Here is a 15,923-nt window from a genome sequence, read left to right as displayed (position 1 = left end):
AAACTTAGAAAGCACATTAAAATCAATGGTTGAAACATAAATGTTAAGCAACCTAGTTTATTTCAAATGCTATGTTTTTCTTTTTCTTTTTTCCATCGCTGGACACCGTTCTGCTATTTGATTGTTGAAAATTTTCATTTCATGCCAATGTAACGTCTACTTGATTAGCAGAAAAATAATATATAAAGGAACAACATATATTAAGGTATTAATATAAAATATAAGAATTAAAATATCCAAAGGCCATGTTTTAAAGTATTATTACAATACAATGTTGACATGCCAACAAATGATGTTAGTTATGTTCCTAGAGTGTTTGGTTTCAAGATCTACAAAACATAATGATGCTGGAATCCGAAGCTGCCTTTGGGGCTGAATTTCCTGCCTGCTGATTGGGATCAGAGTTCCTTTCAATAGGAATTTCCCATTCTCTTTCCTGCATCATCAACCACCTCAATTTAAACATAGAAAACAAGATATATACTGTTTGAAGTATCCATAGAGTTTTCACAATGATAATCAACTAAGTCATGTACAAAAATAAAAAATAAAAAAAGAAAGAAAGAAGTGAGCAAAATGAAAGAAAAATGAATTGAGATTTACCGGTTCAATGAGAGACTTCTGTTTGTGCTCCTTACTAGGGCCCCCATTTTTAAAAGAAGCTTGTTCTGTTTGACAGAGGTCCACCTTCCCGATTCTATCTTTGGAATCAGAGTTGTTTTCCCATAAACCTTCGGATGCACTTTAGGGCTAAAATGAAGAAGAATCCTTTTAGCCACTTGAAAGGATAGAGGCAACAATAATTAAACCAGTAATAAAAAATAAATTACAAAAGCGATGGTACTCACTCTAAGGGACTAAAAAGAAAGCTAGGCATCACTTGATCTTTGTAGAGGCAAACAGTTTGAAGGGTGTACTATCATCAACTCAAAGGCAAACGGTTAGAAAGGTATACTATCATTAACTCGAAGGCAAACAGCTTGAAGGTTATACTATCATTAAGTCAAAGGCTATATTATATACATTGTTTCAAATTTACCCTCAACAAAAGAGAACAATGTAATCTAGCAAATAGAAAATTGCCTTTGAACTTGTAAAATGTAATCTAGCAAATACCAAATTGAAAAAGAGGTGATATCAACTAATTGGGCATAATTTTCGAGTTGTATCAAGAAGTCATTTGTAAAATGTAATTTATCAACTGTGTGTGTGCGCGCTTCTTTACACAATTCATAATTTGTCAAATGTGAGTTTTAGACAATTGATTAATATTCTCTTGGCAAGCCAAACCAAGGATATCTATTAGTTCATCATAAAAAATATATACACCTAAATTTAAGTAAAACAAACCATCTACATCAAATTCCTTGCCAAGCAATGATATATTATTTTCAACTGAATTGGTGGAATTACGCTATTTTCAGTTCTTAATACTTGAATAAAAAAGGCTTGGGTCACTTTGAAAACACAAAAGTAATACTCAAATGTTTTTTAGAGACTTCATGTACCTGGTCACGGCCAACAAACAAGTGATTACAGATAAGTGTATATCTAACAATAATTACCGAACCAAGTAACTGTCCTAACTCCTATATACCAATGTATTTGGCAATTGAGATTTGAGATACTTACTCCCCATTAATACTTCCTCCGTTCCCTTGTTTACTCGCATGATATCTCTTTAAACAGAATCCAAGATCATTCTACACCTGTTCACTGAAGTTTCCATAATTCCAATTATGTGTTCCAGTTCTTCACTTATCTGACTAGTTCAATATGAAGAAAAAACCATGTGAAGGCACACCCATGTACAATGACACAAGATTAATTCGCCCATTATAGTTTTGTAAGGACGTAGAAAGGTTAGAATACCTTAAAATTTTAAATTTTCAATGTGAAATTAACTATACTGAGCTTCTTTCAGGTCATGTTAGATTTGAATAAAAAATAGACTAACTTATCCATTTGGCTGTAAACTTACTTCTGTGATCTAAAACAGAAGTAGAGTTCCATTTGCACATGCGACTGGCCCTGAGAGGATTTAGGTCCTGCTGGGACCCAGATTTTTGTAAGCTTCATATCCTTCACAAATCAGATTGTTGGTAGATCTTGAGATTGGCATTTGCCTCTCTTCTCGCGCAGTACAAAAAATCAAAGTTTTATAGGCTAAAATTTAGTGACAATTATTTTTTAGGGGCTAAATATTTTTGTCGTGAAAAGTGTCATTATTTTATTTTTAGCAACAGAAATTGGACATTAATGACGAATTATTATCATTTTGGGACCAAATTTTTCGTCTCAAAAATAAACTATTTTGAGACCAAATTATTTTGTCCCTAAAAGTCTAACATTTTCACAATTGTGTTCCTAAAAGCCTTGTTTTTTACTTTTTTGGATGATCTTTTAGCAACTATCCTTATGATGATAGAAATTGGTCCCTAAATGTCTTTTGTAACAAAATTTTCACTTTTAAAATCCAAAACATTTGGTCTCTAAAACTCTTATATGTTGTAGTAGCGTGTAGCTGATAGTAGGCGAGCAAGAAATCTTTTTCACACATTTCTCTCTTTCTTGAGAACCAATCCTCTACAAAAGCAACATAGGATAAACAAATGACAAATGTTCAATGAGCAAAAACATAACCATTAAATGGTAAATACAGTTTTCTTTTTCATTGCTTTCTTATTTCTTATTTCTTATTTCATTGCTTTCTTATTTCTTATTTCTTATTTCATTGCTTTCATTGCTTTTGGCAACCTTTTTCACAAAGTAGTGCAAAACAACTTCCAAGAATGAAAGCAGAGGAAAAAAGAAGGGAAAACTATATGGATAATAAAGAAGAACAAGGTTCACATAAATGTCATGCAAGTGACAAATGTGACAAAATCCACCTTTCAAAGATCACAAAGCACACAAACTTTGGATTTTCTTTTACATTAAAGCAAAACAATGTGAACAGAAAGTAGTACAGTCCAATTTTATTCCCAAGTTTTTATAACTTCAAGTTACAAATTTTCCTAATTTGAGTTTGTTAGATTTTTATTCTTAGTAATCCCGTTTGACAAAACATCTTTCAATTGTAATTTTATTCGATCTTTTTATTTCGGTGAGGTTATGAGTTTTAAATGCGAATCCAACCCGAATTGTACCTATGCAGAGGAGTTTATGATCTTATCCTATCTTGTTTGCCACTTCGCTGACTATGTCAGGGATTGAGCTACCTGGTTAGCTCGTGGGGATCCAGGGGGCAACGCTCCTTGATGGGTCCCAGACAGCAGCGGGGTCGAGGGGACAGTGCCTCTGAAGAAAAATGCAAAAATGAATTCGAAGTTGCTTGTCTGCTCGAGCGGCCGTTTGTGCGCTCGAGCGGAAAATGTTTGGTTCCAGAAGTTTGACCTGTCTGCAAAGTACTGGAAGTTGGGATTTTACACTCGAGCGAACTTTTTTGCGCTCGAGCGAGGTCCGCTCGAGCGGCCATTCTTGCACTCGAGTAGAGATCGCGGATCTGTTTTCTATAAATATGCGATTCAATCAGATTTTAGGGTTACGGCTTCCAGATCTTCTTCTTGGGTATTGGGCTTTTCATCTAGAGTTCTTTTACTTGTTTCCTTTGATATCTGTGAGAGATTAATCATGAATTGAGTGGATTATATCAAAGGGTTTGTTTAGTTTGTTTTATTCAAAAAAAAAAAAAAAAAAGAGTAATTCTTCGATGGATTCACTGAAATTTGGGCCTGAAGCCGTGGTGGATTCTAGAGTGGCTCATCGTTGTGGATTCGACATCAGCGTTGTGGATTCAACGTTGTACAAGAAAATTCTGAGGTGAAGACGGGGCTGGAAGAGGCACATAGGGGTCGGTTCAATTCGGGCGTGGATTAGGTGGGTAATTGAGAGTACACTTGTGTAATTCTTTTATGTCTTCTTAGTGGATTGTTTTGTGGCTTTTGCCCATGGTTTTTTATCATAATTGAAGGCGCTCCAATTGTGATTTTTCCACGTAAAATTGTTTTGTCGATTTATCTTGATTGTTTAATTGAGATTGTTATTTACAACTTAAAACTGATACATAATTGATACATAATCACAAATCAATATTTATGGGATATCTAGATTTCTCAGAGTTGTCCTTAGTATTATAGCATGGCAGACATAACTATTCTTTGTGAGCTAGACAAGGCGAAAAATTGAAGAGTTTCAGACTTGTAATAGTGAAACAACAAATTCAGAATAGTAGAAAATCAAAGAAAACTCATATTTAAAAAGAAAACTCATTGCACCATCAATCTAGTTTAAACTGTTTTTCTGAAAATTAAATTTTTTGTTTTCCATTTTTTGTGTAGTGAATTTTTTTAATATTTTAAGTAATTTTTTTTTACTTTTTTTAATATGCATATACACTTAAAAAGTATAGTATTTGTAAAAAGATATAGAAAAAAAATTCAATAAAAGAGGTAAGCCAAGCAAGGTAGTAGAGCGTTTCTCATTCAAGCATTTTTTCAAACACATAGTAATCAACAAGTTGAAATAGCAAAACAGCAAGAGAATTGTCACACAGTAATCAACAAATTAGAATAGCAAAACAATAAGATAAGAAAGAGACACAAAAAATCAGAGGCAAGGCAATATGATAAGCAAAGTATACAAGCGATAAGTCATTTTAACAATGTTGAAAGCAATTTATTTATTTATTTATTTAAGTTTTGATTTATAGAATCAAACTGTATTGCTTCATGATTAGATGAGAATTTTGAGATACAAACAAAATTGAGACTTTTTTTTCATCGTGTGCATTTGCGATTCAAATTAGGTCTTCCATCAACATTTAAGTCATTATATATCCCAGAAAGAAAATCAAACAACAGAGAAGAGAGAAAAGAAAACCCTAAACGTACAATGTCATTGAGCTGGCGATAGAGGGGACTGAAAGATCGACCGAAGTGAAGGAGGAGAAGCTTGTCGATGGTGTCTCTGATTATAGAGTCTACCTTTGTTGTTCCTACATTGAAAAGTTTTTGAAATAATTTAATTTTTTTAGTTTGTTTATTATTTATTATTTGGGTTTACCTTAAGGGTAACTTGGGAAAAATAATAGGATGTAATGAGCGTAAAACAAGATTTTAAATAATTAAACAGGGTATACTTAGAAATTGGGAGTATTTAATGATTTTTTGGGTGTAAATAGAATCCCCCGTCAACTCTTGATTTGCTATACACTCAATGACATGGGGACCAACTCTCTTACTACATCATTGTGTGTGAAAGTGTAGGCCTGTAGCATTACTAGAATAATAAATTATCACATGTAACTCCCATTTTCTTTTTTTTTTATTATATAAAAAAAATAAGTTTCACCAACTATTACTTTTAATAAGGAAAAAAAATGTTTATTTTTATTTGAAAAAGTCACTTCTTAACTATTTAAGCCAAAAAAAATTATTTTTTTAATTTTAATTTGTTTAATTGACAATTGAGATTGAAAAAAAAATAATAATAATAGAATCCATTATATTTGGCAATTGTTAAAAAAGTCATTCATTTTCTTAATGTTTTTGTCTATTGTGAAAAAACAATATTTGTAATAAAAAAAATTATTGTTTAAGTCCTTGTAGTTTAGAAAGATATATATATATATATATATATATAAAAGAGTATAAAATTTAAAACCAAAAATGACAAAAATAAAAATATAAACTTTTAATAGTGATTAATAATTTGAATACGTGTATTTAATAACATATAATGTTTAGACCAATAATATTATGACACATGTGAATATTGATCTCATTCTAATTGTAGTGACATAATTTTAAAAACAATTTAAATTTAAAATTTTATTATATAATTTAATAAAAAATGCATAAATTAAGGAATGAATATTGATTTTATTCTGGTAACATCATTTAAGGAAGAATCTAAATTTAAAATTTTATTTTAATAATATAAAATTAACTTATAGACCAATCATATTGTGACACATTAACAAAAATTAAACAAAATAAAATAAAGAATTGCAATTTTTACCTTTAATGAGATGACAACCATTTGCAATTATATTAGTATATAGATTTTATGAGATTTTAAAACTCTCATAATTTCTCTTTTTAAAAACATTCTTCTGTAAAATATATAAATAATCTCAATGTCACTGTTATTGCTCCTTAATACAAAAATTATGAGCTAAAAAGTCAATAAGATAAAATGGTATATCCAAACTATAATCATTTCATTTTTTCTTTCACAAAAGTCAAAAAAATCAAAAAGTCTATCCTAAATGAGGCTTTTTAGCCTCAGACTAAAATAACCAAAAAGTTAACCCACATCTCAAACAGACCCTAAATATGAAAAGCAATCTATTAATTTAAATTTAAAATTGGCATAATATAAATTTAAAATTATAATGATCTATCACATGATTTATAAGTTTTAAATACAAATTTAAAATTATCATTATAATTGCAAAACATTTTTTATTTTGTTTAATTTTATTAATATGTGTCACAATATGATTGGTCTATAAATTAATTTTATATTCTTAGAATAAAATTTTAAATTTAGATTATTTCTTAAATTATGTTACTAGAATAAGATCAATATTCATTCCTTAATTTATGCATCTTTTATAATTTAATAAAAGATGCATAAATCAAGGAATGAATATTGATGGGTTTCTAACCCATAAGACTTCTAAGAGTTTCAAGTTTTTAATCTAAATTTTATAATTTTTTGATTTTTAAAAATCAAAAAAAAAATTATTGGCTAGCTTTTATTCAAGCAAAAAAATAATAAAATAAAAATTAATATCCCTTAATTTATGACTTTCAAATGAAAAGAATATCAAATTTTTTTTAAAAAAAAATAGACATTATACTAATCCATTTCAAAATTCAAATTTGAGAGTCACTGTGGTGCTCGTTTGGCCTACCACATTTGGGCTAAAATAATCACAAAAAGACTTTAATGATGGCAACATTTTGCAATTATAATATATACAAAAATCATGAGCTAATTATGATAATTTTAAATTTGTATTTAAAACTTATAAATTATGTGATAGATCATTATAATTTTAAATATATATTGTGCAAATTTTAAATTTAAATTAATAGATTGTTTTTTTGTATTTAGTGACCCTCGAGTTTGAATTTTGAAATAGATTAGTATAATTTCTTTTCTTTTTTTTTTTTTGTTTAGATTTGATACTTTCCATTTGAAAGTCATAAATCAAAATATATTAATTTTTATTTTATTATTGTTATTATTTATTTTTTTTTATTTTTTTTTTTTGCTTGAATAAAAACTAATCAATAGAAGATTTTTTTAAATTTTAAAAATTATAAAATTATAAACTTTAGATTGGAAATTTGAAACTCTTAGAGGTCTTATACCACATTTTCTTTATATATAGATAGATAAATAGATTGGATGAGATAAGATGAGATGATGATATCCAAAGATTGAGGGTTATTTTAAAAAGATCGTTAAAAATTCCTTTTTAATTTTTAATTTATTTTAAACCACATTGCCTCTCATATCTTCGACACGTCTTTTTATCTAATATCTCCCATGTTACCCACAAGTATTGCAATTACAAATTGCCAAGTCACTATATGTAAGTCAATTTTGAAAAGTCATAATTTAATTATTATTATTATTATTATTATTATTATTATTTTTTTTTTTTAAATGGTAACAGCTTTTTTGATAGCAAAGATAATCAATCAAACCATTAATGAAGAGTCCAATCCATGTGCAAAGCAGATGCCCTCCCCACCCACCGCCCTACGAGCAAGACAATCGGCGAGCCCTTCCCAATCAACTGATGAAATCCATGTGCCTCAGCTACGACCGACCTACAGATGGACTCAGGACACACCTTAGTCTCATTAAAAATAGTACTCCAAATGCTCCAATGGATTGAAAAATCACTATTAAAAAATTAAGTTACGTTTGGTAAAAAATTTTAACTATAATTTGAGAGTATAAATTATATTTTAAATTTATAAATTTTAAAATTATAATTTAAATGTGAAAAATTTATTTGGTGAAAGAATTTTAAAAAGAGTTTTGAAAAGAAATTTGAATTGAGTGGGAAATTTTTTATGTGACATATGATATTTAATACAAAAACTTACAACTCATAACTAAACATATAACTCAAAATTTTATTAAAACACATAAAAAAAAATTTAAAAATTCAGAAAATATTTTTTTCGAATATATAAAAATTAACATATATCAATTGTAAAAAAAAAAAAATTACACTGTTCCGGTCAACCGGCCGGACGTCCAGTGGGACGACCGTTTAAGCCAAATTTGAAAAAAAAAATTGAAAATCGCGCCTGAGACAGTTTTCTACAGAGTTTTCTCTTTGTTGTGAAAATACAATTTGAAAGCTGTATCCAAACATGAAGTTAGAATGTGTGGATAGAATTATATTTTGAAAATTATTCCAAACACAGCCTTAATTCTTATTTCTACTTTTTGTACAATTTTTTTTTTAAAAATTAAAATTTACTTATAAAGTCAATTCCCAAAACAACTCATAGTCTCATACTAATGACTAGGCTTTGAGAGCATCCTTACTAGGTTACCTAAATTTTACCCTAAAACAGTATTAAAAAATTTATTTCTTATTTTAGAAATCATATTTTCATCTACTTTATCAACAAATTCATTATTCTTTCTATATTCTATTAACAAACTCCTAATTTTTTTATTCTATTAAAATATTATTTTTAATAATAAATTTAAAAAAAATAAAAATTGTAAATGTGTACTGCAATCCCTAAACAAAACAAAACAAAACAGAGCAATATATATAAGGGAGCTACAGTGACTCTCTACAAATAAGGAGTCACTGTAGCAAATATTAGTTTAGTGTATGGTATAAGGGAATTGATGGGGGTGATATAAAAGAGTTGTAACCTCCTAAAAAAGGTAAAGGGATGATTTAGGGGGAGAGATGAGGATGCTCCTAACGAGGGGAATTGTAAGGGGAGAAATGTTAAGGATCATGAACAATTTTTTATGAAAATGATCATGAAAGTTTTGTGACCTTTAGATTACCCTGATTAGTATGTGATGCTTTATTCGAAGTGTAACCCAAAGGTCACAAATCTTTCATAATTATTTTCATAAAAGACTTTTCTTAATACTTAGTATTATTGTTATAAGGGATGAAAACCAAATATAAAAAACAATAACGAATTTGATTAAAGAAATACTCCCTCTTAAAATATAGAACGTTCGGGTCAAAAATCTAAAATATAGAGCGTTTGGGACAAAAGTCTAAATTAGATTTCTTTTGCCTAGAGGTCTACAGGCTAAACAATAATGTCCATAAGTACAAACTCTCGCCAAATGACCAAAATACCCTCCACTACCTATGCCTTCTCTTAAGCATTTTATTTCTCACTACAAGAAATATCTGTTTTGGAGGCGTTTTTTTAATGGCGTTTTTGAAAACGTCACTGTTTCAAATATTTAATGACATTTTGTAAACGTCACCTTTTCGTTTAATCAAAACGGCGCCGTTTCATGAATAGAAGACGCTTCTGAACGCCTTCAAATGGTGTTGTCCCACGCGCTCTTTATCTCCGTCTTTTCAACCTTTATTTTGAATATAATAAGCTATTTTGATCTGATAAGCGAAAATGAAAATCTCGAGCTCTCTCTCTTTGCGCTGTCTAAGATCTTTCAAAATCGAAGTCACAGCCATTTCGAAGATCTTACATCGGTGATTCATCAGAGCCATTTCGAAGTTCTCTCTCAAAATCGATTCAGATCGGTGAGCTCTACTGCTGTCTAAACCCTAATGATCTCAAAGATTCAGATCGGTGAATCGATTCAGATCGGTGAGCTTCACTGCTGTCTAAACCCTAATAATCTCAGGGATTCAGCTCGGTGATTCAGAGATTCAGCATGGTCTCAACGAAACAGATTGGTGATTCATCAGAGCCATTTCAAAGTTCTCTCTCGAAATCGAAATCGAAGTTCATCTCAGCGATTTAGATCGGTGAGCTCCACTGTCTCTGTCTCTCTCTCTGTCTCTGTCTCTGTCTCTCTCTCAAGCTGAACTGATGGTGCAATGTCGATTTGGTTATTGAAATCAATCCTGTGAATTCTATGAATGGTTTTGATATTTGAATGTTGATGCCCTGTTGTTTCTTCTCACTGAACGTGCTAATTGTTTGTTGGTTCATATTTTGTTTCTGAAAATATTTCATTTTATGCTGCTTTTGAATGGTTTTGATATCCTTTATGCTTGTTCAGTATGGCTGTTATTCTCTAGTTGGGATTTCAGAAGTGACAAACCTGCACGATCACACCAACACAAATTAGTGTTATGTTCAGATCATGGATTTATCAAGTGGAAAATAAAAAAAAAAAAAAGTCTTATTTCACTTCAGTTTCTTCTTGACTTTTCCCACCACAAGTCAATGATCGAAATATAGCCCAAGGAAAAAGCTGTTAAAATTGATTGTAGGATCTTAGGCTTGTGGCAAGAAATTTCTGATAAACTTGTTCTCTAGGAATAAGAAGCTCTATTTCATCAACTGTTAGGACAATAGGATGATGAGTGTTTGTTTTTACCATGAATGCTCTTTCTTTTCAAAGCTATCTGCTATGTAAATATACCAAATATCTACGATTTTTCCCTTTCAAGTAATGATGTGGCTATGAATTATTTTAATGGCACCCCACGTTTTTCTCTATCTACATGCTTGTATTGCATGTTCATTGAAGCCATCAGTTGACTGGATTGCAGCTTCAGACCTTGGAGATGAAACTGCAAAATTGGCATTGGGCCTTTACTAGTTATATGTTGGATATTCTATCAAATGTTTTTGAGGACAATGTGTTATTTCATTGTTCCTTGTGCAGGCACCAGAAGATCATGCTACTGCATGAGAGGCATTGAAGGTAAGTTTTATGGAATCTCTCTCTTCTTCTTTTTTGCCTTAGTTTTTTGGTGTGTGGCATCTTCTTTTTGTTCTTATATTTTTCTTCCCAATAGGTCACACATCTTCAATAATTTGTTTGTATTCAAATGGGAACTCTCTTGTTTTGCGAATCACATTATTTATAACATAGTTTACATAACATGAAAAACCAAGTTTTTAAAGACCTTCTAGACCAGATCATTGGTTGAATTTTTTGTTGACTGATTGTGTGTTGACTCTGGTTGCATATATGGTTCAAGATGCACATGATATACAGGTGGCATTCATGTAGTTGGGTCATGGGAATTGTTGCCTTGAGCCTTACTCAATATGTGAATTTTGTAGAGTCTTTTGATATCAGAGGTGATATATATGCCTTTATTTTTTCGTGTGTGTCTTTTCCTGATTTGTTTTGTTTTGTTTTGTTTTTTCTTCTTTTTCTACATGAGTGGCATCCCCATTGATTTTTTTTTTCTAATACATTTTTTTTTAAAGACAAGAAATTTTAGCTCTCCTTAAGAATAGAATAATTAAGAAGAAATGGATTTTGAAATAGGAAACTAGTTCTATGTGGATGAGGTGACCAGTTGTACAAAAAAGTGGAAAAGTATCAAGATGGTTGTGTGATTGCACGATTCCTATTAAGTTGAACATGTGAATTGAGGAGTAATTTGATCCATGTGGAGGGTGATTAAAAAAAAAATAGAGGAAAACCGAGGAGAACCTGAGATGTGGTGTTAAGAAATAACATGATTAACTTAAATTTAATTGAGGATATAACTTCAAATAGAATCAATTGGAGGAAATAATTGACCCCAAATAATTGGGATATTGATTTGCTGAGTTGAGTACTTTTCAGAAGAAACAAAGAATATACACACACCTCACATAATTTGTCTCTATTTACATTATTTATTTTCATGATTACAGAAGAACATTATTGGGAATTTTCTAACCTCTTTGTATTCGTTGTTGGCTATATGGCCAAATCTTCTGATTTTCCTCTTTCCCAGCAGTCTTCTGATTTGTTTGGAATTTGGTATAAATAGGTTTGTGATTGTTTCACTGTTTCATGTTTCTTCCGTTCACGCCATGTTATTTTTTATACCAGGATACATGTTATCTATAGATGCATGTTTTTCTTACTTCCTTTTATTTTTATTATATTTTTAATCTTTTTGATAGTTGAGTGTTGAGCATACTATTTGTTCAAACCTAAGCAATGACCATCTTGATTGTTCTTAAGCTAGTATTGAGTAGGACTGCCATTAATTTTTTAGTTAGAACATTTTCACCAAATCATACAAATTTGGTTACCCAAACATTTTCAGAATGCAGCATGTGTCTTAGTTCCTGGTGGATTTGGAGATCGTGGTGTGAAAGGAATGATGCTAGCTGCAAAGTATGCCAGAGAAAATAAAGTTCCATATCTTGGGATTTGCTTGACCATGCAGATTTCTGTTATTGAGTATGGTAGATCTGTAAGTGACTTTCCTTCCAATAGATTGACATGTTTCATATGACAGACCATGTACTAACCTTATTTTCATCACATGTTTTAGGTTTTGGGTTGGGAAAAGGCAAATAGTACAGAATTTGACAACGAGACACCCAATCCTATTGTAATTTTCATGCCAGAGGTGCTTGCATTGTATTGCATTTTTTTGAGCTACTCCTTTGCAAGAAACACTGGTTATAGCAAATTAATAACCATCATCTTTCTATTTTTATACAGGGTTCAAGAACACATATGGGAAGCACAATGAGACTGGGGTGTCGTGAAACGCCGTTTCAGACTCCTGATTGTATCACTGCAAAACTGTAAGAGATATCAATGCTCCATTTAATAATTTCCAAAAGTGAACCCAACATCCCTTTCTGCGAGATATGAATGTCCACATTTTCCAATCAAGTTTCTTTGATTTTTTCATCTTCCTTCATGCATGCATAATACAATATTCTCTGTTTATTTCTAGGTACCATAATTCAGAGTATGTGGATGAACGACATCGGCATAGATACGAGGTTAGTTATGAAGATTGATTTGGTGGAAGAAAAGTGTTCATAGACATAATACTTATCACGGGATATATACTTGCCCATGGCATTATTGTTATAGGTGAATCCAGATATGATTGACTTTTGGTTGAGCTGATTTTCTTTACTAGACACTTGAGAAGGTCCTAATAATCGAACCTCATACTATTTTCGGGACCCTTTAGGTTGAAAACAAGTGCATAAATGTTTTTGTGTTTATTTGCTAGATGGCTTTCAGTTTCGGGATGAATTTCGCAATTTGCAGTTTTTATACGTTTACATGAGAAACACTAGTTTTGATAGTTTATTTTCTCAGTTCATGTTTGGTGGCTCAGAAAAGTATGTTCTTTTAAAGTCACATTATTTGAACTATTTTAATATCTTCATAGCTTACTCTTTTAGAGTCACAACAGCAATTGACTTTCTCCTTTTTTGGATGTCTGCAATTAGCATGTATTCCTGAATTTCACATACAGCTTTCTAGTCATACCTAGAAATTGAATTTGATTTATTTATTTATTTGTTTGGGTTCATGTGACTTTTATCAACTTTGATTGCTCAGTCATTAATTACTTTATTCTTTCAGGAACACTAATTGAAGACATTATGATTATCACTTTCAATGTGCAGGCCACAGATATTAAAAAATGTGAATGAGGTGCTGACCTTATGGAACTTCCATATTGTACCGTTAAGGTAAATAGTAGTTTTTGTCTTTGAGTTTTAGGATATGTAATTATCATTTTAGCATCTCTAGTATTATTTTGTCCGTTGAGAACAAGATTTAACGCAATTTAGTTGCACCAAATTAAGTATTTCAAGATTTATGAATGAAATAAACTAAGCATATCCTCCCAAATTTCTTTAATATGCTGGTGATTCTTTATTAACTGCTAAGGGTGCACCCAATCACTTCATCCAAAGTTGCTGTTGCTTTCAACACATTTTTATGACTATGTTTGATGGCCACAGGTGCATCGTTTAATGTGCCTAGAGCTTAAGAAATGCATCGACAAAATCTCGCAGATATTTTCGTCCATTGAATCTTCTCGACCAGGATGCCAATCGGGAATGAAGGTTCTGTGCGCTTTACACCTTGCCATGGAGAGAGCCAATTCACTTATTCTGCACTGCTCTGAGTCTAGTAAACTCTACTTGGTATTTTTCACTACTATTTACATAATTGATTAAACTGTTGTGATTTTTTGTTTTAATTTTTGTTGAACATGCTTATACCAATATTGTCAATCTATCGTGTGGGATTGAACATGCTTATACATATATTGTCAATCTAATGTGTGGGATTGAGTTTCCATTAACCACCTCATCAACTGAAAGAAAATTTTCATTCAATCTTCAACCTCAAATACTTCCAAAAGCCAAACAAAATGGGTCACAGCAGAATCGAACTTTACATAATGTAAAGCAGTTCTAGCTTTACGTCCACTTGAGGATGCTTGGGGATTCTACAATGTAAAGTAGTCTCCAGAAGAGAATCAAACTTTACATCCACTTGAAGATGCTTGGGGATTCTGTAATGTAGTTCTAGCTTGTTTATTTTGTGAAGTGATTTATTATCTAAAAAACCCATTATATACATTATTTGTTTGCCTTCTTCAATGTAATCATGCTTTTTATCCTCTTTTTTTTGGGAGAGTGTAGGTGTAAATCATATCATTCTTTGTCTAACAGTTAGTTTAACTAATTTTTCCAGGCAATCACAGGGTATAAGATTTTGTTGAGATGTGAAAAAATACGAAACACATTGGAGTCATGTTTAAGCCAAATTCAAAATATGGTTCATCCAGTTATGGCTGCTCAGGTTTGTCCTACTCTAACGCTATAGCCTTTTCTTGTTTATGTACCCTTCAGTGCAATTTGGTGTTCCAGATGTTCTGTCATAAGCTAATGTCTGAGCACTATGTGCAAGTCCAGCTGTTTCTTATAGTGAGCAATGTCTGTATCACATTTCTCCAGGGCATGCAAATGTAGCTTTTTTTTTAATCCTTCTAGGAGGAGTGATAATTTCTTTTGTTCCTCCGTTTGTGAACCATTTTGCAAAGTTTAACATTTAGCTTCTTTAACAGATATCAGACGGTGTAACCACAATCTTAATTTGATAGAGTTTGTCCTTCTTTCCATAATATGTTAAGAGTTTGCCTCCATATGGAGTTTGCATTCTTCATATATTTGTACGAATTTTTCTTCCTTGCAGCTTCTATTGATGAAGAGAGGAGGGAATGTGATATATGCTGGACCTCTCGGTCGCCATTCTCACAAGCTTGTTGAATATTTTGAGGTCAGTTTTCATTTTCCTCCATAGCTAGTTTCTAAAGAGTCATCTATTATCAATTTGAAAGTTCGAAATATGATGAATCAATACCTTCTCCTGAAGGCTGTTCCAGGGGTTCCTAAGATTACTGAGGGTTACAATCCAGCTACTTGGATGTTGGACGTCAGCTCTACTTCAGTTGAGGCACAACTTGATGTTGACTTTGCAGAAATTTATGCCAATTCTGGCCTCTACCAGTATGTTTATAGACAGTACTGAGTCCTTTACACTTTATCACTGTCTCTCTCTCTCTCTCTCTCATTGTCCGAGTGCGTGCTGATATTTCTCATGATTTTCTTTTCCAAGAGAAATCAGGAACTTATCAAGGAACTAAGCACTCCAGCACCAGGTACCAATGACCTCTACTTCCCTACCAAATACTCGCAATCCTTACTAACTCAATGCTTGGCTTGCTTCTGGAAACAACACTGGTCATACTGGAGGAACTCACAGTACAATGCTATCAGATTCTTCATGACAATTGTCATCGGTATTATTTTTGGTGTTATCTTCTTGGGCAAAGGAAGCAAAATGCAAGTCTATAATTTTGGCATTTACACTCTAGTTATCACATTTGTGGTAATTATTATTATTATTATCAATTGACGTCA

At 31.4% G+C, this 15,923-nt stretch overlaps 3 long non-coding RNA genes across 3 annotated transcripts; 2 read left to right on the top strand and 1 right to left on the bottom strand.

Moving 5' to 3' along the window:
* Positions 1-203: 203 nt before the first annotated feature.
* On the bottom strand, positions 204-2,011 carry LOC114285406 (uncharacterized). Its single transcript, XR_003637237.2, has 4 exons — positions 1,633-2,011; positions 849-916; positions 604-750; positions 204-436 (listed from the first exon to the last, which is right to left on the bottom strand). It is a non-coding gene; the product is annotated as an uncharacterized LOC114285406 (long non-coding RNA).
* A 7,653-nt stretch (positions 2,012-9,664) lies between these two features.
* On the top strand, positions 9,665-12,409 carry LOC145799083 (uncharacterized). The gene is made up of 3 exons (XR_014341082.1): positions 9,665-10,015; positions 10,885-10,923; positions 12,275-12,409. It is a non-coding gene; the product is annotated as an uncharacterized LOC145799083 (long non-coding RNA).
* An 817-nt stretch (positions 12,410-13,226) lies between these two features.
* LOC145799082 (uncharacterized) lies at positions 13,227-15,178 on the top strand. Its single transcript, XR_014341081.1, has 3 exons — positions 13,227-13,676; positions 13,953-14,138; positions 14,695-15,178. It is a non-coding gene; the product is annotated as an uncharacterized LOC145799082 (long non-coding RNA).
* The last annotated feature ends 745 nt before the right edge of the window (positions 15,179-15,923 follow it).

Source organism: Camellia sinensis, chromosome 9, assembly GCF_055761805.1.
Source record: "Camellia sinensis isolate YWXY chromosome 9, ASM5576180v1, whole genome shotgun sequence".
NCBI classification, from domain to species: Eukaryota; Viridiplantae; Streptophyta; class Magnoliopsida; order Ericales; family Theaceae; genus Camellia; species Camellia sinensis.
Note: the sequence above shows the minus strand (reverse complement) of the source record. Positions and strands in the feature narration are given on the sequence as shown.